At 43.2% G+C, this 21,223-nt stretch overlaps 2 long non-coding RNA genes and 5 other non-coding genes across 7 annotated transcripts in view; 4 read left to right on the top strand and 3 right to left on the bottom strand.

Moving 5' to 3' along the window:
* Gm16630 (predicted gene, 16630) overlaps positions 1–20,162 on the top strand; it is a 264,503-nt gene extending 244,341 nt beyond the window's left edge. Inside the window, exons 4-5 of the long non-coding RNA NR_152250.1 lie at positions 8,658–8,743; positions 17,210–20,162. This is a non-coding gene — a long non-coding RNA (predicted gene, 16630). The remainder of the gene's footprint in view (positions 1–8,657; positions 8,744–17,209) is intronic.
* Gm30435 lies at positions 4,991–20,595 on the bottom strand. The gene is made up of 3 exons (XR_377639.2): positions 20,428–20,595; positions 20,299–20,339; positions 4,991–5,289 (listed from the first exon to the last, which is right to left on the bottom strand). It is a non-coding gene; the product is annotated as a predicted gene, 30435 (long non-coding RNA).
* On the top strand, positions 6,069–6,140 carry n-TCgca36. The gene has a single exon. It is a non-coding gene; the product is annotated as a tRNA-Cys (tRNA).
* Positions 7,641–7,712, bottom strand: n-TCgca13. The gene has a single exon. It is a non-coding gene; the product is annotated as a tRNA-Cys (tRNA).
* Positions 10,513–10,584, top strand: n-TCgca4. The gene has a single exon. It is a non-coding gene; the product is annotated as a tRNA-Cys (tRNA).
* n-TCgca10 lies at positions 11,487–11,558 on the top strand. The gene has a single exon. It is a non-coding gene; the product is annotated as a tRNA-Cys (tRNA).
* On the bottom strand, positions 17,060–17,131 carry n-TCgca37. Its single transcript has one exon. It is a non-coding gene; the product is annotated as a tRNA-Cys (tRNA).
* Positions 20,596–21,223: the final 628 nt, after the last annotated feature.

Genomic DNA, 21,223 nt, shown 5'->3' with positions numbered 1-21,223 from the left:
ACTCTCAATTACCATAGATGGAGAAACCAAAGTATTCCATGACAAAACCAAATTCACACATTATCTCTCCACGAATCCAGCCCTTCAAAGGATAATAACAGAAAAAAAAAAAAAAACAATACAAGGACGGGAACCATGCCCTAGAAAAAACAAGAAGGTAATCCCTCAACAAACCTAAAAGAAGACAGCCACAAGAACAGAATGCCAACTTTAACAACAAAAATAACAGGAAGCAACAATTACTTTTCCTTAATATCTCTTAATATCAATGGACTCAACTCCCCAATAAAAAGACATAGACTAACAAACTGGCTACACAAACAAGACCCAACATTTTGCTGCTTACAGGAAACTCATCTCAGAGAAAAAGATAGACACTACCTCAGAATGAAAGGCTGGAAAACAATTTTCCAAGCAAATGGTATGAAGAAACAAGCTGGAGTAGCCATTCTAATATCGGATAAAATCGATTTCCAACCCAAAATAATCAAAAAAGACAAGGAGTGGCACTTCATACTCATCAAAGGTAAAATCCTCCAAGAGGAACTCTCAATTCTGAATATCTATGCTCCAAATACAAGGGCAGCCACATTCATTAAAGAAACTTTAGTAAAGCTCAAAGCACACATTGCACCTCACACAATAATAGTGGGAGACTTCAACACACCACTTTCACCAATCGACAGATCATGGAAACAGAAACTAAACAGGGACACAGTGAAACTAACAGAAGTGATGAAACAAATGGACTTAACAGATATCTACAGAACATTTTATCCTAAAACAAAAGGATATACCTTCTCAGCACCCCATGGTACCTTCTCCAAAATTGACCACATAATTGGTCACAAAAAAAGCCTCAACATATACAAAAATATTGAAATTGTCCCATGCATCCTATCAAATCACCATGGACTAAGGCTGATCTTCAATAACAAAATAACTAATAGAAAGCCAACATTCACGTGGAAACTGAATAACACTCTTCTCAATGATAACTTGGTCAAGGATGGAATAAAGAAAGAAATTAAGGACTTTTTAGAGTTTAATGAAAATGAAGCCACAACATACCCAAACTTATGGGACACAATGAAAGCATTCCTAAGTGGAAAACTCATAGCTCTGAGTGCCTCCAAAAAGAAACTAGAGAGAGCACACATTAGCAGCTTGACAACACACCTAAAAGCTCTAGAACAAAAGGAAGCAAATTCACCCAAGAGGAGTAGAAGGCAGGAAATAATCAAACTCAGGGGTGAAATCAACCAAGTGGAAACAAGAAGAACTATTCAAAGAATCAACCAATCAAGGAGCTGGTTCTTTGAGAAAATCAACAAGATAGATAAACCCTTAGCCAGACTCACTAGAAGGCACAGGGAAAGCATCCTAATTAACAAAATCAGAAATGAAAAGGAAGACATGACAACAAATCCTGAAGAATCCAAAACACCATCAGATCCTTCTACAACAGGCTATACTCAACAAAACTGGAAAACCTGGACGAAATGGACAAATTTCTGGACAGATACCAGGTACCAAAGTTAAATCAGGATCAGGTTGGCGATCTAAATGGTCCCATATCCCCTAGAGAGATAGAGGCAGTAATTGATAGTCTCCCAGGCAAAAAAAGCCCATGACCAGATGGGTTTAGCACAGAGTTCTATCAGACCTTCAAAGAAGATCTAATTCCAGTTCTGCACAAATTATTCCACAAAATAGAAGTAGAAGAAACTCTACCCAACTCATTCTATGAAGCCACAATTACTCTGATACCTAAACCACAGAAAGATCCAACAAAGATAGAGAACTTCAGACCAATTTCCCTTATGAATATAGATGCAAAAATCCTCAATAAAATTCTCGCTAACCGAATCCAAGAACACATTAAAGAAATCATCCATCCTGACCAAGTAGGTTTTATTCCAGGGATGCAGGGATGGTTTAATATACAGAAATCCATCAACGTAATCCATTATATAAACAAACTCAAAGACAAAAACCACATGATCATCTCGTTAGATGCGGAAAAAGCATTCCACAAGATCCAACACCCATTCATGATAAAAGTCTTGGAAAGATCAGGAATTCAAGGCCCATACCTAAACATGATAAAAGCAATCTACAGCAAACCAGTAGCCAACATCAAAGTAAATGGTGAGAAGCTGGAAGCAATCCCACTAAAATCAGGGACTAGACAAGGCTGCCCAGTTTCTCCCTACCTATTCAACATTGTACTTGAAGTCCTAGCCAGAGCAATTAGACAACAAAAGGAGATCAAGGGGATACAAATTGGAAAGGAAGAAGTCAAAATATCACTTTTTGCAGATGATATGATAGTATATATAAGTGACCCTAAAAATTCCACCAGAGAACTCCTAAACCTGATAAACAGATTCGGTGAAGTAGCTGGATATCAAATTAACTCAAACAAGTCAATGGCCTTTCTCTACACAAAGAATAAACAGGCTGAGAAAGAAATTAGGGAAACAACACCCTTCTCAATAGTCACAAATAATATAAAATATCTTGGAAGGATATTTCCTAACTAAGGAAGTGAAAGATCTGTATGATAAGAGCTTCAAGTCTCTAAAGAAAGAACTTAAAGAAGATCTCAGAAGATGGAAAGATCTCCCATGCTCATGGATTGGCAGGATCAACATTGTAAAAATGGCTATCTTGCCAAAAGCAATCTACAGATTCAGTGCAATCCCCATCAGAATTCCAACTCAATTCTTCAACGAATTAGAAAGGGCAATCGGCAGATTCATCTGGAATAACAAAAAACCTAGGATTGCAAAAACTCTCCTCAAGGATAAAAGAACCTCTGGTGGAATCACCATGCCGGACCTAAAGCTGTACTACAGAGCAATTTTGATAAAAACCGCATGGTATTGGTATAGTGACAGACAAGTAGACCAATGGAACAGAATTGAAGACCCAGAGATGAACCCACACACCTATGGTCACTTGATCTTTGACAAGGGAGCTAAAACCATCCAGTGGAAAAAAGACAGCATTTTCAACAAATGGTGCTGGCACAACTGGCGGTTATCATGTAGAAGAATGCGAATTGATCCATTTCTATCTCCTTGTACTAAGGTCAAATCTAAGTGGATTAAGGAACTCCACATAAAACCAGAGACACTGAAACTTATAGAAGAGAAAGTAGGGAAAAGCCTCAAAGATATGAGCACAGGGGAAAAATTCCTGAATAGAACAGCAATGGCTTGAGCTGTAAGATGGAGAATCGATAAATGGGACCTCATAAAATTGCAAAGCTTCTGCAAAGCAAAAGACACCGTCAATAAGACAAAAAGGCCACCAACAGATTGGGAAAGGATATTTACCTATCCCAAATCAGATAGGGGACTAATATCCAATATATATAAAGAACTCAAGAAGGTGGACTCCAGAAAAATCAAATAACCCCATTAAAAAATGGGGCTCAGAACTGAACAAAGAATTCTCACCTGAGGAATACCAAATGGTTGAGAAACACCTGAAAAAATGTTCAGCATCCTTAATCATCAGGGTAATGCAAATCAAAACAACCCTGAGAATTCACTTCACTCCAGTAAGAATGGCTAAGATCAAAAATTCAGGTAAAAGCAGATGCTGGCGAGGATGTGGAGAAAGAGGAACACTCCTCCATTGTTGGTGGGATTGCAAGCTTGTACAACCACTCTGGAAATCAGTCTGGAGGTTCCTCAGAAAATTGGACATAGTACTACCGGAAAATCCAGCAATACCTCTTCTGGGCATATACCCAGAAGATGTCCCAACTGGTAAGAAGGACACATGCTCCACTGTGTTCATAGCAGCCTTATTTATAATAGCCAGAAGCTGGAAAGAAACCAGATGCCCCTCAACAGAGGAATGGGTACAGAAAATGTGGTACATTTACACAATGGAGTACTACTCAGCTATTAAAAAATGAATTTATGAAATTCCTAGGCAAATGGATGGACCTGGAGGACATCATCCTGAGTGAGGTAACCCAATCACAAAGGAACTCACACAATATGTACTCACTGATAAGTGGATATTAGCCCAGAAACTTAGGATACCCAAGTTATAAGAAACAATTTGCTAAACGCATGAAATTCAAGAAGAACGAAGACCAAAATGTGAACACTTTGCCCCTTCTTAGAAATGGGAAGAAAACACCCATGGAAGGAGTTACAGAAACACAATTTGGAGCTGTGACGAAAGGATGGACCATCTAGTGATTGCCATATGCAGGGATCCATCCCATAATCAGCTTCCAAACGCTGACACCACTGCATACACTAGCAAAATTTTGTTGAAAAGACCCAGATATAGCTGTCTCTTGTGAGATTATGCCGGGGCCTAGAAAACTCAGAAGTGGATGCTCACAGTCAGCTATTGAATGGACTACAGGGCCCCCAATGGAGGAACTAGAGAAAGCACCCAAGGAACTAAAGGGAACTGCAACCCTATAGGTGGAACAACAATATGAACTAACCAGTACCCCGGAGCTCATGTCTCTAGCTGCATATGTATCAAAAGATGGCCTAGTCAGCCATCATTGCAAAGAGAGGCCCATTGGACTTGCAAACTTTATATGCCCCAGTACAGGGGAACCCCAGGGCCAAAAAGGGGGAGTGGGTGGGTAGGGGATTGGGGGGGTGGGTATGGGGGACTTTTGGGATAGCATTGAAAATGTAAACACGGAAAATACATAATAAAGAAAAAAAGGAAAAATAAAGTAATGAATAGCAGTTGAAAGCTGTACTGGTGATGTAATGGGCCTTCCTAGCAGGAGCTTGGAAAATACTAGTGCTCAGAACAATGAGGTTGTGTAATATACATGAAAGTGTGTCAGAAGGGAAGAATATTAGCATTATTAACAAATTTTGGCAAAATATAGGTGTGAAATTGTCCTTGTTTTAAATATCTACAATTGACTAAATAGAACAGTTTTGGATCAATAGTGTTAGCTGAGGAGATTTCAAGACAACCTAGTGTTGACTCTTTACTATGGTTACAACTTTTCACTCTTTTGCAGATCTGAAGGCAAAATGAAACACAAAACTGGTGACACTGCTTCCTTGGATTGTCCACCAGCTTTGGCTCTTACAGCCTTTCTGCCTCCTCTTCAGCACAGCACTCTGACCTTGGGTGTAGGGGCTTGAGGAAGGGATCCCATTTACTACTGAGTGCTGCACAGTCTCTCACCCTCTGTACACTGCCCATTTGTGGGTCTCCGTGTTAACTTCCATCTGCTGCAAGAAGAAGCTTCCTCCAATGTGAGCTGACCAAAGCACTGATCTGTGGGTAGAGCAGTCCATCATTAGCAGTCACTTTATTGCAGTGTTCCTTTAGCAGAACATTAGTAGTAGGTTTTCTTCTAGGGCCCATGACCTAGCTAGTTCCAGCATCAAAGCCACAGTACTAGGATGGGTACCATCTAATTGAATGGATCTTTCGGCCATTTTTTCAAAGTTATAGTTAAACTTATGACATTGTCTCATCAGATATTCCAAACGTTATTGGTTCTTCTCCACAACCTGATGGTAAGACCCTATTGATGAGGAAAAAACTATGTTTTACCATATTTTCAATAATTCTTTGAGATGTTATATGGTGTATTTTGATCATATTCACCTTCAACTCCTCCTTTTATCTCCTGTACACAGAGCCATCCCACCTTAGTACCACGGGCTCTGTGTCCTCCTACTTGTACTGTCCATCTGCTTCTAGGGCAGAAGTGTTCCACTGCAAAAAGACTGATTCACCAAGAGCCACTCCCTTAAAGAAAACAGTTTTCTCCCCTCAAAGCCATCAATTCATTAACCTGCATCACTCTGAGTGAGGTTTGTATAGGTGGGTCTGCAGCATGAGACAAAAATGGACTTCCAGGTGTTTGTGTTCTGTCTCAGCTGTGAAACAAGATAGGAGGGTGCTGGTCATGGAGAGGTGACAGAGAGGTGTGCTTAGGGCTGAGCCTCACAGGAGAAAGCAGATGATTTCAGAGTACTGGAATGTACACACGTTGGGGAGTGGCCATACAGCTTCAGAAATGTTTATGAGATATACATGAAGCAGATGGGGGTATAGCTCAGGGGTAGAGCATTTGACTGCAGATCAAGAGGTCCCTGGTTCAAATCCAGGTGCCCCCTTTCTAAACATGATTTTGGTACTGAACTCACCACGTTAATTGGGTCTTATCCACCTTAATTGGGTCTTCCATGAAGCTAAGAGATCTCTATTAGTTGAAGTTTCTTGAGTAAACTGCATAACCTCCCTCTCTGGGCTATGGCTCCAGGACACCCCTGACTAACAACTCAAAGGGAAATATCCCAGACCAGGTTCAGGAGTATCATCTCTGGCAATGTATGGCTTCTTGGATGAGCATAACCCCCTGTGTAGGGCAATTTCAGTTAAACCCTGGTGTTCTGAGGCCCCCAGGACAATACAGGTATTGCCATTGCTCACAGATGGATGCCCACTAGCACATGCTCACTAAATGCTGTTGATGAAGACACCACACATATTAGTCACAGGACATGGTGACCAAGTTGGCACTGACCAGGAAGCATGCTCCTTGGTGGCTAGCTTTGGTGGAACTAGAAGGTGTTTTATAAAGTCACCAACAGTCTTGTCAAGCTGTGGGCTCTGTGAACTGCAATGATGACCTGCATGGTAGGTTATGAGGCTGAACCCCCCCTTTTCTTGGGTTCAAAACACCATGTGTTCTAAGAACACATGGCAAGTGGGATAGGGTAGGCCAGGAGCAAATATCCTTAGTGCCCACTCAAGAAAACCTACACCAGATTCTCTGGAAACAGTACCTTAGGATGACCTACCTGTGTCTCAGAAAAGTGCTAGGGATGTTTCAGATAAACTCATTTGTACCTATTAATTTTATATGAACAACTTCATGCTACAGATGTGGAAAATCATTGCTTAAATCAGCCCCAAACAAGATACAGCTCATAGTGACCAAGCCATAGCAGAGTTCACATCAATGATTCAAGGACTCTTGTGCCAGCCTTCCTGAGCAGGGATTGAGCAGCCTCCAGTGTCTACCATCTTCCTTTCTCCTGTGAAATCCCTCAATGTATCAGAAGAAGAAATAACATGAAGAATGGCTTCCATCCTCAGAATTGTGGAGAAGTGAGAATCAGAGAGTGAATGGTCTCTTGAGAGTGACAAGGCTAGCAGTGTGGCCAGCAGGGTACAGCCTTGAGTCAGGGATTGGATGAACTGAAAGCAATTGCCCTGCCAGTGACCTATGCCCTGGTACCTGTGTAGGCTTTCCCATTAGCACCACATCCCTGCACTGCCTCACTAGGGTGTTCTGTGTCTTCTCATCTCCAGCACCCTAGAGAACCTGACTCACCACTACTGAAAATTAGTTTTAAAGAGAGATAGGGACACTGAAAATGCCCAATCCTGGTGATGTGTGTATGTATGCTTACTATTGCATGTGTGTGTAGATGTGTGTGTGTGTGTGTGTGTGTGTGTGTGTGTGTGTGTGTGTGTGTGTGTGGTGGGTTTGTGTGTGATTGTGAATTTCTCTGTGGGTGTGCATGTATGAAGTGTGTCCAAGACTGGAGTGAGTAGAAGAAACAGCACTGCGTGTGCGATATCTCCATTAGTAAAAACAAACTTGTAGTAGGGGGCACCTGGATTTGAACTAGGGACCTCTTGATCTGCAGTCAAATGCTCTACCCCTGAGCTATACCCCCACCTGTTTGTTAATGTCTCATGGGCACTTAGAACCTGCATGGCCACTCCCTGCCTGCTAACATCTGGCATGTGCACTTGCCAGTGCCCTGTCATCATCTGCTTCCTCCTATTAGGCCCAGCCCTGAGCTGCCATCTGACTGCCATGTCCTCATGAATGACCAGCACTCTCCTGCTGAGGTCCTCGCTGAGGCAGGAGGCTTCAGCTGGGGCTGCTTCAGCCTTCAACTCAACTAAACCCACATGCAACACAAGGGCTACTTAGCTGGCCTCTGGAGGAGCTGCATCAGCAGAGCAGAGCACAGAGAATCCTCACACTGTGGCCTCTCCCTGAGCCTTCAAGCCTGTCACTACTACACAAGCTTGTTTTCATATACTTTTTAATAAAAATATATGCACAATTCAATTCTTTTAAAAACTCAATATTATTTTTTAAAAGGTTACTAAGAAAACAACCACATGTATCCTGAATTCTTTTGTTTAGTTCATTGCTCCTGTCATCGAATGGGCGCCATTCCCCAGAGGGTTAGCCATCTCTGCTAGTCTGTCCTGTGCACTTAGGGAAACACACACAGCGTGCTGTCTCTTATGTCATCTTGTCTACATCATGTCTAACTAACGGACTTGTGGATGAGATTTAACTTCACATCCTCTTCCCTTCTGACTTCCCAGATCCAGTCGTGTCCCAGCTTTTGGTTGGGTGACTCTGTGTTTATATCAGGATGATTTGTTCACACTGTGGGACTGACCTCAGTCATTCTAAGCAGGATCAAGATAGCTGGTGGAACTTTTGTTTTTCCTCAAGTTAGTGGCAGCCTCATGCTTAAACCTTTCCATTTCTTTCAAGATCTTCCATACAGGTTGAGTTCTCTATGAAATATCTTTCTGAACAACTTTCCATGCATAGATGATCAATAATAAACATCTGTCCTTTCTGTGTCCTGTAGTGACCCAGGTTCCTGCTCCTTTGCTCTGGTTGCCCACAAACCATACTGCACAGCCAAGGCACCGTGGATCCCTCCACCTTCACCAGGTAATTCATCCTTTCCACCATCTCTTCTGTGTGGAAGTGTCTTTTTTCAGATTTTCAAGTTCTTCAACGTTTCTTATCAAAATGACATTTCTTCCTTTGGGGGATGAACCATTGCTCTAAGAGCTGAATGAAGTAAAATGTCTAGCCTTTGTATGTGTGATAAGACCTATACTTCTTCCCATATGCTATACTTATAGTTTGTACGTTTAATTTAAATATTTTTCATACAATAATGTGGTGGTGTTAATGAGAATGCCCCCCATAGGCTCACATATTTGAATGTTTGGTCCCCAGTCGGTGGAATTTTTTAGGGATGTTTGGGAGGGGTGACTGTGTAGGAGGGAATCTGTCACTGACTGTACACTTTGAGTTTTGATAATATCCATTAGGCCCAAACCCTCTGCTTCCTGCTTGTGTATCAGATGTAAACTCTCAGTTTGTGCTCCAGTGACAAGCCTGCCCTACATGCTACCATGCTTCTCACCATGGCCATCATAGGCTAAACTTAAAAAGTGTAAGCCATCACCCAGTTAAGTGTTTCTTTTTATAATAATTTGCCTTGATCGTAATGTGTGTTGGTTTCAATAGTGTAGTATAGTAACCATGTATGTGCACTGTTGTAACAGAGTATAATAAGAGAAAAGTTGATACTGGGGCCAGTGTTGTTATTATAACACAACCTAATGATTTTGCTTGTTGGAAGAATGTGGGAGATGACTGGACTTTAGATTAGAAAAGCAGTTGAACACCCAGGGTGTTCCTAGGTCTCCCCTGACATATGCAGCAGATGTGCAGCTTGGTCTCCACGTGGGGACAGGGCTATCCCAAAAGCTATTGCCTTTACATGGGATATGCTCTCCTAGGTGTGCTGCCATGTCTGTCCTCAGTGGGAAAGGTTGCATGTAGCCTGGCAGAGACTTGATATGCTCAGAGTAGGGGGAAGGATTGTGGGAGGGTTACTGGTAAAGGTCAGTGAGCAGGACGTGAAGTGAATAAGTAAAAGAAAGAAAGAAAGAAAGAAAGAAAGAAAGAAAGAAAGAAAGAAAGAAAGAAAGGAAGGAAGGAAGGAAGGAAGGAAGGAAGAAAGTAATGAATAGCAGTTGAATACTATACTTGTGATATAATGGGGCTGTGTAGGCTGTGTTTTTACAGTTATGGTTAAACTTATGACATTGTGTCACCAGATATTCCAAACGTTATTGGTTCTTCTCCATAAGCTGAGGGTAAGACTTTATTGCTGAGGAAAAAAATATGTTTTACGATATTTTCAATAATTCTTTGAGATGTCATATGGTGTATTTTGGTCATATTCACCTTCAACTCCTCCTTTTATCTCCTGTACACAGAGCCATCCCATGTTTCTATCCCAGGCTCTGTTTCCTCCAATTTGTGCTGTACATATGCTTCTGGGGCAGAAATGTTCCACTGCAATAAAACTTATTCACCAAGAGCCACTACCTTAAAGAAAACAGCTCTCTCTCCATCAAAAGCCAGCAGTTGTTTAACACGCAACCCTCTGAGGGTGGGTTGTATAGGTGGGTCTGCAACATGAGATAAATGTAGACTTTCAGGTGTTTGTGTTCTGTCTCAGCTGTGAAACAGGATAGGAGAGTGCTGGGCATCAGGAGGTGACAGACAGGTGAGCAGAGCTGGTTTAGGGCTGCAACTCTCGGGACAAAGCAGATGATTTCAGAGTACTGGAAAGTACATGTGTTGGGGAGTGGCCATATAGCTTCAGAGATATTTATGAGATTATATATGAAGCAGATGGGCGTATAGCTCAGGGGTAGAGCATTTGACTGCAGATCAAGAGGTCCCTGGTTCAAATCCAGATGTTCCTTCTTATTGTCTCCTTTATACACAGAGATCAAATGTGAAGTATTGATTAACAGAGGTGCTTAACAGACTATGTTCCTATGTGCTCTGTATTCTGCTTGGACCTGGTCTCTATTCTCTTCTCTGAGAGGCGCTAGTGTAGGACCCACTGTGAGACCCGTCCAGGTCACATGTTGTTGCAAAGCTGCACTCCAAAGCTCTGTAAGGCTCACTCTGTGCAAAAGGTCACAAAGAAGAGTCCTATGAACCTGAGGAGTGGCTTCTTCCTCTGGGAATTTCCATAGATGTCCGATCAGGAAGTCCCTCCAGAGCCTCCTATAGGGTGATCCTTAGTTCCACTTCCCCCTAACCTGTGCTGTGGCTCCTGCTCCGTCAGAGGAAAAACCCAATCCATGAATTTGACTCCTATGTCTACTAAGATTCTGAGGAAAATGGAAAATGACTGATCTCTCTTTGTGTATTCACTGTGGCTGATAAGTCACCAGAGCTAATGAACTCCATGTGTGTTATTGAGTGAATAAATGATGGAGTAAAGTAATGAGCACCCTACTGATGTCCTGGAGGATAAAGTTCTCTCTGGGTTGCAGATTGGGCTAATGAAGACCCAGAACCCGCAGCTCTTGTCTTGGCCATTTATGAAAAATTAATTGTGAACTGAAGGAAACCACTACAATTAAATGTCTTCCTAGATCCGAAGGAGAGGTCTGCAGCACATACAGAGAGAGGGGTGCATTTAGGTGGGCTAACCAAAGTTGGAGAGAAGGGCGAAGGGTAGACTTTAATAAAAAAAAAATCCTTCCAGGTTCAAGATCAGTAGAGAAAGCAGTAGATCATGAACACAGAGCAAGCATGGGTGTGGTACCAAGTTGGAAGAGGTGATAATGAGAGGCTACCTTACCTATAAAATGGGGGTATAACTCAGGGGTAGAGCATTTGACTGCAGATCAAGAGGTCCCTGGTTCAAATCCAGGTGCCCCCTTTGTTAAATATGATTTTGGTACTGGGTCTTCAATGATGCTAGGAGATCTCCATTAGTTGAAGTTTCTTGAGTAAACTGCATAGCCTCCCTCTCTGAGCTGCATAATACAAGATAACTTGATATCTTCCATGAATATGATTAGCCTTAAGAGTACTTGAAGTAATTCTTACACAACTATAAGACTCTGTATCTATGCAACCCCACTGCCCCCCCCACGTGTTTGCACAATGTTTAGAAACAGAAAATGATGGAAGGACAAAATATAAGATATTTTCCCATAAAGGAAGATGTGGACTTCCATCCTAAGTTTCTACATTATTCGGCACAATGGATGATAGTCACAGGAAGTGTCAAAGAATTTTAACACCAAAGAGAAGATCTTAAAACCCTAGTCTACAAGGAGTAGCTGATATATACAGCGCAAGCTAACATCATGGTAGTTAACTTGCCAACAGTAGTACTTGAAACTAAGAGAAAATAAGAAATGTTTGTGGCTCCAGGACACCCCGGACTAGCAAATCAAAGGGAAATATCCCAGACCTGGCATAGAAGTATCTTCTTTGGCAATCTCTGGCTTCTTGGATGAGCATAACTCCCTGTGTACGGAAATTTCAATCAAACCCTGGTGTTCTGAGGCCCCCAGGACAATACAGGTATTGCCATTGCTCTCAGATGGATGCCCACTAGCACATGCTCACTAAATGCTGTTGATGAAGACACCACACATATTAGTCACAGGACATGGTGAACCAAGTTGGCACTGACCAGGAAGCATGCTCCTTGGTGGCTAGCTTTGGTGGAACTAGAAGGTGTTTTGTAAAGTCACCAACAGTCTTGCCAAGCTGTGGACTCTGTGAACTGCAATGATGACCTGCATGGTAGGTTATGAGGCTGAACCCCCCTTTTGTTGGGTTCAAAACACCATGTGTTCTAAGAACACATGGCAATTGGGATAGGGTAGGCCAGGAGCAAATGTCCTTAGTGCCCACTCAAGAAAACCTACACCAGATTCTCTGGAAACAGTACCTTAGGATGACCTATCTGTGTCTCTAAAACCCTCTAGGAATGTTTCAGATACACTTGTTTACACCTAATAATTTTTTAATTGGTTTTTAGACAGGATTTCTCTGTGTAGCCCTGGCTATCCTGGAACTCACTTTGTAGACCAGGCTGGCCTCGAACTCAGAAATCCACCTGCCTCTGCCTCCTGTATGCTGGGATTAAAGACATGCACCATGATGCCTGGCTACATCTATTAATTTTACATAAGCAATTTCATGCTACAGATGTGAAAAATCATTCATTTAATCAGGCCCAAGCAAGATACAACTCATAGTGACCAAGCCATAGCAGAGTTCACATTAATGATTCAGGGTCTCTTGTGCCAGCATTCCTGAGCAGGGATTGAACAGCCTCCAGTGTCTACCATCTTCCTTTCTCCTGTGAAAACCCTCGATCTCCTGTGAAAACCCTCGATGTATCAGAAGAAGAAATAACCTGAAAATGGTTTCCATCCTCAGAATTGTGGAGAAGTGAGAGTCAGAGAGTGGATGGTCTCCGGAGAGTGACATGGCCAACTGGGCACAGCCTTGACTCAGGGATTGCATGAACTGTAAGCAATTGCCCTGCCAGTGACTTATGCCCTGGTACCTGTGTAGACTCTCCTCATTAGTACCACATCCCTACACTGCCTCACCAGGGATGCTCTGTGACTTCTCATCTCCAGCGCCCTAGGAAACCTGACTCACCTTTGATGAAAATTAGTATTAAGGAGAGATAGAGATACTGAAAATTTCCAACACTGGTGGGGTGTGTGTGTGTGTGTGTGTGTGTGTGTGTGTGTGTGTGTGTGTGTGCTTATAATTGCATGTGTGTGTAGGTATGAGTGTGAATGTACCTCTGTGTGTGTGTGTGTGTGTGTGTGTGTGTGTGTGTGTTTATCTCTCTGTGTGTGCATTGTGATGTGTTTGTACATGAGGGCATGTGTTTACCATGGAGCATGTGGAGAGCTCAGTGGAAAGTCTGAGGTGTCAGACTTCACCTTCTGCTTTATTTGAAACAGTGTCCCTGGTATTGCTTGAAACAGGGATGCATACTCCAGCCTGTCTCTCCATGAGCTTCCAGAAAGATTCTCCTGTCTTCAACTCCCATCATCCTGTACAACTGCTTAGATTACATGTGTGTGTCTCCATGTCTGTCCTCATGTGGGGTTAGAAAAATATACATATGGGTACATATCCACCTTAGATTCTCAGGCTTGTGCAGGAAGTGCTAATGGCTGCTGAGCCGTCACACAAGACAACATTTTAGTAATTTGATTGTTTTCACCTTAAGGTTGGTATTTTTTTTTCCCAATCCTATCCACTCTTCAGAAAATAGCTGAGGCCACTACACAGTGGAGGGATCTGCATTCTCTCTATGTGCCTTCAGCAAAGCTAGCTGACTATGGAGCTGTCCATGGTACGCAATGGAGCTCCAGCCTTGTCAGGCTCTGCTTAGCTCTTCACACAGCACTGTACCAAATGCTTTCTGTGAAAAGTTGGGATCTTTGCTGGGAATATTGTTTTGTAGAATGAAACTTCAAACACTGAAGCATGAATGCCACAGCACAGATCCTGACAACAGCCACCATTGGATGGCCACCAGGCCAACAAGTAGCCTGGAATCCAGGTGGCATCTGTGCTTCAGCCTCACAATCTGGGACCCACAATCCCCAGCTCTGAAGATTCCACTGGAGTTCTCCAGTTGATACAGAAATCAGCCCACTCTTTATCCCCCATCCTTTAGGGACATTGTCTGCTGCCCACTCCACTTGCTGGGCTGGCTTCCTTTCATACAGGGTTTTAGATGCAGAAACTGGTTCTTTCTACTGAAGTTGCCATGACCTAGGATTAGTGATATCACTTCCCCTTCTAATTATGATGACGACTTAGTCAACTGAAAGATTAGGGATCCAAGGAACACACATGCACAGCAGCTGGGATGCATCTTACACTGGTGACTGAGTGCAAGAGTGATGACAGATCTCCTCCCTCTGTGTGGTGAATCCCAATCACTGGGGTGTCTTCTAAAACACATACTGTACGTGGTAGGAGGGGAACCTTGTAGGGCACAAGTGATCAAGTCAAGGTAAACATTTCCTTTATTCTGGTCTCTGAGGCTACAAGCATTTTGTTACAGTCTCGCCACTGGGGACTTTAAACCCTGAACAGAGAATTTGTAGGCTGAAGAGCCAAATAAGAAGAGACGAAACCAATGTAAGAGATTTGTCCACCAAGAAAACAGAGAGAGGACTGAAGGGTAGAAACATGAGACAGGACTAAAGGGTGGAAATGTGAGATAGGACTGAAGGGCTGGAGCCTGGAGCAATGGCTTGATGCTTAAGACCACATGTTGCTTTTGTAGAAGACACAGGTTTGGTTCATAGCACCCACTTGGCATCTCACAACAATTTCTAAGTCCAGGTCCAGGAGGTCTGAAATGCTTTTCTGGTTCCTCTGGGCACCAGAAAACCATGTGTTGTACAGACATACATGCAGACAAAACAGCCACACAAGTAAAATGTAAAAAAAAAAAAAAAAAAAAAAAAAAAAAAAAAAAACCTGAAGGAAAGAGTTTGCTGCTGCACAGTGGGGAGAGTGGGACAAAGTGACCCACTGACGTTGCCTCAGAATAACTCGACAGCCTCAGATTCAGGATACCCCTCCACAACATCAGGTTTATGGAGCAACTAATTAAGAACTTCTGAAATAGACACAGATCATTAAACATTGATGGCGCCCTTTCTTATGATTGATAGCTGATGTTTGCAAAGCACACTGACAGGGTCCTAGGATGGACAGTGTTGGAGGTGACTGGTAAGCAGAACACTAAAGAGAAAAGACAATTCTAGGCTTGTAGATGAAGAGAAGCAGCAGTGACACAGATCTGGACACACTAGGCTTCTGTGGCACAGGCTTTATCTTTCTGGGATGCCCTTTTTCATGTAAGAGAATTTACCTGGCATCACTTCAGTCAAAGCAGTCTTCACAAGGAGCATCCAAACTACACTGCCAAGATGTGTCTGATGGGAAGGCTCTGAGTTCTGGGTTCTCTACTCTCCTGGAACTGAGTTAAGTCGAGGCCTCCTGCCGTGGAAAGATCTGCTTCACTTTTTCCACAACAGAGTTCAATCTGCACTGCCTCTGGCTTCTCTTTATGAACCATCAGTTCCATGGGAAGTCAAGCCCTCCTCAAGAATCTATGACAAGGACAGCCTGTCACAAATAGCTCACACAGTCATCGCTTTATTCTGAAACAGCCTTTCAGCTCTGCAAGTTCATATATATCCTACTGGGTCATCATGACAGCCATTTTACACATTTTCAATCCTATTCCTTCAGTATATTTCCAGCAGTGAGCATCCTGTAGGTCCTGTACTTTGGAATCAAACCAGCCAACCCAGTGGATGTTTCAGTGACATCCTAATGTACCAATCTTACAAAAGGAACAAATCATTTTCCTACGCAGAAAGAACTCTCCTCTGGCATCTCCTAAACAGCTGACATTCGTGAGTTAGTGACTGTAAAAAGTTCAGCAATCCTCTGCTGATGTCTTCTGCCTCCTACAAATCTGACTTCGGGTAGCATTTCTCTTATATTTTTGGTTGTGAGTCTAGCCTTTAATGGCTGAGCCATCTCTCCAGCCCAGGTAGTATTTCTCTATGATAGCACAGCCTCAGACTCTGCCCACCCCCATCTTAGCCTGCCAACAGAGTCTTGAAATTCAGAATGCAGTTCATCATTCAGTGGGCACCTCTGGACCACACTGGACCATTGCTCACTGAGTCAGGGGCACTGGAAAAAGGTGTGTTCTAGTTTCACTTCTGCTGCTGTGATAAAAAAAAAATATCCTGAAAGGAGGCAAGTGAGGGCAAACACGGTTGATGTAACTCAGGTTACAGTCTCTTATTTCAGGGAAGTCAAGGCAGCAGGAAGTTAGTCATGTCATAGCTATGGTTAAGAACAGAGAAAAATGAATGCATGCATGCTTATCAGTGCTAAGCTCACTTTGTACACTCACAGAATCCAGGATCCCTGCCTAGGGAATAGTGCTGGGTCTTCATACATCTGTTGCTTTAGTCCTCAAGACAATCCCCTCCAGACATGCCCATAGGCCAACCTTAACTAGATACTGTATTGCTCATTGAAACTGTATTTCCAAGGTGAGTCTACATTGTGTCAAATTGACAATTAAAACTAATTGTCCCAGTGAGGATGGGGGAAAGAATACAAAAATAAAATAAAAATTTTAAAAAGGTAGACAGGACTCAGCAGAGATAAGAGATCTGTGTGCATTGTATTAATGTACCCTAATTATAGTGTGGCTGAGAATGTAGTCCACAGCAGTAAATGGGGACATAGTAACACTGATTCTTCTAGAGACCTCAGCTAATGAAAACTTTCTAATATCATTGGTGGCCTGCCTGAGATGAATGGTAAGTCAGTAACCAGACATAAATAAGGGGGCACCTGGATTTGAACCAGGGACCTCTTGATCTGCAGTCAAATGCTCTACCCCTGAGCTATACCCCCATTGGTACAAGTGTACACAGTTAATAATTTTCATCTGAGTGGTGATAGATTATGGCTGACTATAAAGTTAAATTACAGATGCTCACAGACCTACTTTCCAGAAGTTGCCAGACCTGACTGGTGAGATGCCTTCCTCAGCTCTGCAGCTTTCCAGGCCCATCCTTGAATAGCATCATCACCCAAGAAAAGGAGCAGAACAGCTGCAGACCCTGAGCCCACTTCACACTGCTGTCATCAGTTAGCTCCTGAGCTGGCCAACTATCTACCACCTGAGCCCCGAGACACCCCTCTCTTCCTTCCCTGAAGACAAATTGGCTGTCTCTCAGAGTTCTCACAGGGGCTATCAGCACTGTCAGCAGCATCACTGCAGAATCCCTCTCTGCCTGGGACAGCAGCTCAGCCAGTCTTTAGCCTCTGAGGGTGAAACAAGTGAGCAGTGGGCTCTGGAAGGGGGAGAGAAGCTTACAGGGAAAAAGATGTCCACCCTACATAGACAACCAGATTCTATGATTTGTCTCCTTAATTCTGAGCACTCTTTCACCAGATAGGCATTCCTTTCTTGCTGGACACTAGCAGTGAAGACACTCTGGCCAATTCAAGTGTGGTGGGCATGGCTCTGGCAGTCCTTACCCTTCTCCCTGATTCCCTCTGCCTTTCTAAAAACCATTAGATTAAATTTCTAAAGCTAGCCACCAAGGTCTATTTCCTCCTCTTGAGGTCAACCACCAAGGTCCAGCTATCAAAGTATTGAAGTCCAGCAAACAAAAGCCCCATTTGGCTCACCTAAGTAACATGCAAATTAAAATTATATAGCTCATCCTAAAATGCGGTTTCCCATTTTACCCTATTTTATTTGTTTGTTTGTTTGCTTGCTTGCTTGCTTATACTTATCTAATGAATGAGTGATCTGCTGTATATACATCCACAGGCCAGAAGAGGGCATCAGGTCCCCTTATAGATGGTTTTAAGCCACCATGTCAGTGCTGGGAATTGAACTCAGGACCTCTGGAAGAGCAGCCAGTGCTCTTAACTGCTGAGCAATCTCACCAGCCCCCCATCCTGGCTTTGTAAACCATCATTTACCCATGAGCCTTGTCCGTCTCCCCTCTATCCAGAGACAGTTTTTGGTTCCTCCTGGACAAATCTTCTTACTCCCCTTTCCCTTACTCCTTCCCCTTCTCCTTTGTCCTCCATCTCCTGACTTATCCCCTGCCCTCTGTCCCTCTGGGGCAAATAGATCTTCTCTGTGCTGAGAACTTGGTCTTAGCATGTATTGAGTTGATTTCAAAGTCCCTCTATAACTGCTGCGCATGGAAAAAAATCCCAGAAGAATTCTCTATCATAGTCCTTGTCTTTTCTTTAAGACCCTAACAGAACCAGAGAAAACAGGAATATCCAGAAAGATGGAAGACAGATAAGAATGGGAGGAACATTGAGTGTATAAGAAAAGATGGGAGGCAGCTATCCATCCGCATGATGGGCAGGCCTGCAGAAGGTCTTAAATGTCTCACCTCTTAAGATCCATATTAAAAGTGGGTTTTCTCACCTCAAATGATTTATTTCAGAAAAACTCTTGAGGCTAGAGCAATGGCTCAGGGGTTAAGAGCATTGACTGTTCTTCCAGAGGACCTGAGTTCAATTCCCAGTACCTACATGAAAATTTACTGCTGTCTATAACTCCAGTTTCAAGGAATCCAGCACCCTCACAGACAGACATGTATGCAAAGCATCAATCAATGTTCATAAAATAAAAATAAAGAAAAGGAAAAACCCTCACACATGTACCAAGCTGCTTAGTTTTTAGTTAATTCCAGATGTAGTGAAGCTGACAGCCAAGAATAGTCAATACAGTGTCCCTGTCCTGTCCTCCATGATCTTCCCCTCCACACACCTCACCAAACTCCAGGCTCGAACCAGTACACACTTCTTATACGACAACCCCCTGACTTCACTCCATCTAAGTCCACCCATCCTACAGGCCCAACCTGGCCCACACATCCTGGGATCTGCCCCTAACTCCTCTGTCTACATCAGACACAGAACTAACCAAAAAAAAAAAGTTCACATGCCCAGATCTCATAATAAAAATATAAATAATTTGAAAACTCAAGGCAGTACCCTCACAAAAATACCCGCCAATACTATAGAAATGTTCACTAAAGAGAATTACCCAAATGAATCCTCATGACACAGAACTAAAAAGAACATTCACAAACTTTGAGACACAGCAAGAAGGCCCTCAGCAGACCCAGCCCCTCTATCTCAGACTTCCCAGCCTCTAGATCTGTGAGACATACACCCCTGTTTATTGCAAATTCACTCTCACAAAGCCCTCCATTACACCACCACAGATGGGACAACGGCCCCAGCCTGACCTCGCTCCTGAATCAATATTCTCATGTCAGCTCAGCATTTCATCTTGAATAAACATTCAAGCAAGCATTTCTCATTTAGTATTTCCCAAACCACAGAGATTCTCTTCCCCAACCTTTTCTTCTTCAAGTCTTCCCCCATCTCACCAAGTGGTCACTCTAACCTTCTAGATGTCCAGTTATCTAAACTAAAATGGGGGGGTTGCAGACCTTGACCCAATCCATGGGTTCATTGGTAAACTCTTGGTATTTCACATGCAGGCTTTCTCCAAAAACCTGCCCTGCCTGCTTTCCACAGGAGATTAAATAAAGAGATGTGTGAGACACTTGTTTCACTTTATCTGACACAAGTGCTTCTCAATAGAAGTATCTGTTCCTTGTCCGAACTAAAGGGAACTGCAACCCTATAGGTGGAACAACAATATAAACTAATCAGTACCCCGGAGCTCTTGTCTCTAGCTGCATATGTATCAAAAGATGGCCTAATAGGCCATCACTTGAAAGAGAGGCCCATTGGACTTGCAAACTTTATATGCCCCAGTACAGGGGAACGCCAGGGCCAAAAAGGGGGAGTGGGTGGGTAGGGGAGTGGGGGGGTATGGGGGACTTTTGGTATAGCATTGGAAATGTAAATGAGCTAAATACCTAATAAAAAATGGAAAAAAATCTGTTCCTTGTCCTTCCATGTGTGAAAGGGACACTTTCACATACAGAGACAAATATTCAAGGTCAGGGAAACAGAAGTCCATATAGAAGAAAACAGTTTAAAGCCACTCGCAGTGGACCCATCCATACCTGGGAACCTCCTTTCTTCCAGGCAGTCTATATCCCAGCACCTGGTAGAGAAAGAAAGTTAGGTTCCAGTGCCAAGATTATAGACAAAAGCAATAGGTTCAGAATATAAGTGGATTAGGTCACACGGACCTGTGATGTCCAATCAAATGCTCTAACCCTGTGCTGTTACCCCTCTGAATGGGTGTTTCTTAGCTCAATTTTCTTTTGTGTGGTAACACTTAGACCCCTTCAGGCATGTGTTCTGGAAGCTGCTAGATATTCTTAGCATTCTGTCTAAACTCCACCCCCACAACAGCCAGGTATGCTCCTCCCTACAGTTACCTGGCAACAGACAGATAGGCCTGACCCACTATAAAAGTGGCTGCTTGCCCCCTCCTCCCTCTCTTAGTCTTGCTTCCCTCTTGCCCTCTTGGGCTCTTCCCTTCTCCCTTCCTCCTTCCCTTCCCCTTCTCTCCACATGCTCATGGTCAGCCTCTACTTCTCTTCTCTCTACTCCTCTCTGCCTTTCTCTGCCTCTACTACTCTCTTAACTCCCCTCCCTATGCCCTGAATAAACTCTGTTATATACTATACTGTTGTGTAGCTAGTCCTCAGGGGGGGGGGGAAATGCCTCAACATGGGCCCACTGAGACATCTGCGTCCCCCACCCCTCACCACACCCCCATAGAACATATTCTTTCTGTCTTTATCTTTTTATAAACACATCAGATATGACTAGCAAGATGGTGTACCTCAGCTCTAAACCTTCCCAGGCCTGTCCTTGAATGGGCCCTTCAACCAAGGAAAAGGAAAGACACAACCTGTAGACCTCGAGTTCATTTCACACTGCTGTCCTGGGTTGGCTCGTGGCTCCTGCTTTAGCTCCCAGACTTGTACTCCCTCCTTCCATAATGATAGAATGGGCTATCACTTAAATGTTTTCAGT

Source organism: Mus musculus, chromosome 6, assembly GCF_000001635.26.
Source record: "Mus musculus strain C57BL/6J chromosome 6, GRCm38.p6 C57BL/6J".
Taxonomy (NCBI): domain Eukaryota; kingdom Metazoa; phylum Chordata; class Mammalia; order Rodentia; family Muridae; genus Mus; species Mus musculus.
The sequence above is the reverse complement of the archived record's forward strand: the minus strand, read 5'-3'. Positions and strand labels throughout refer to the sequence as shown.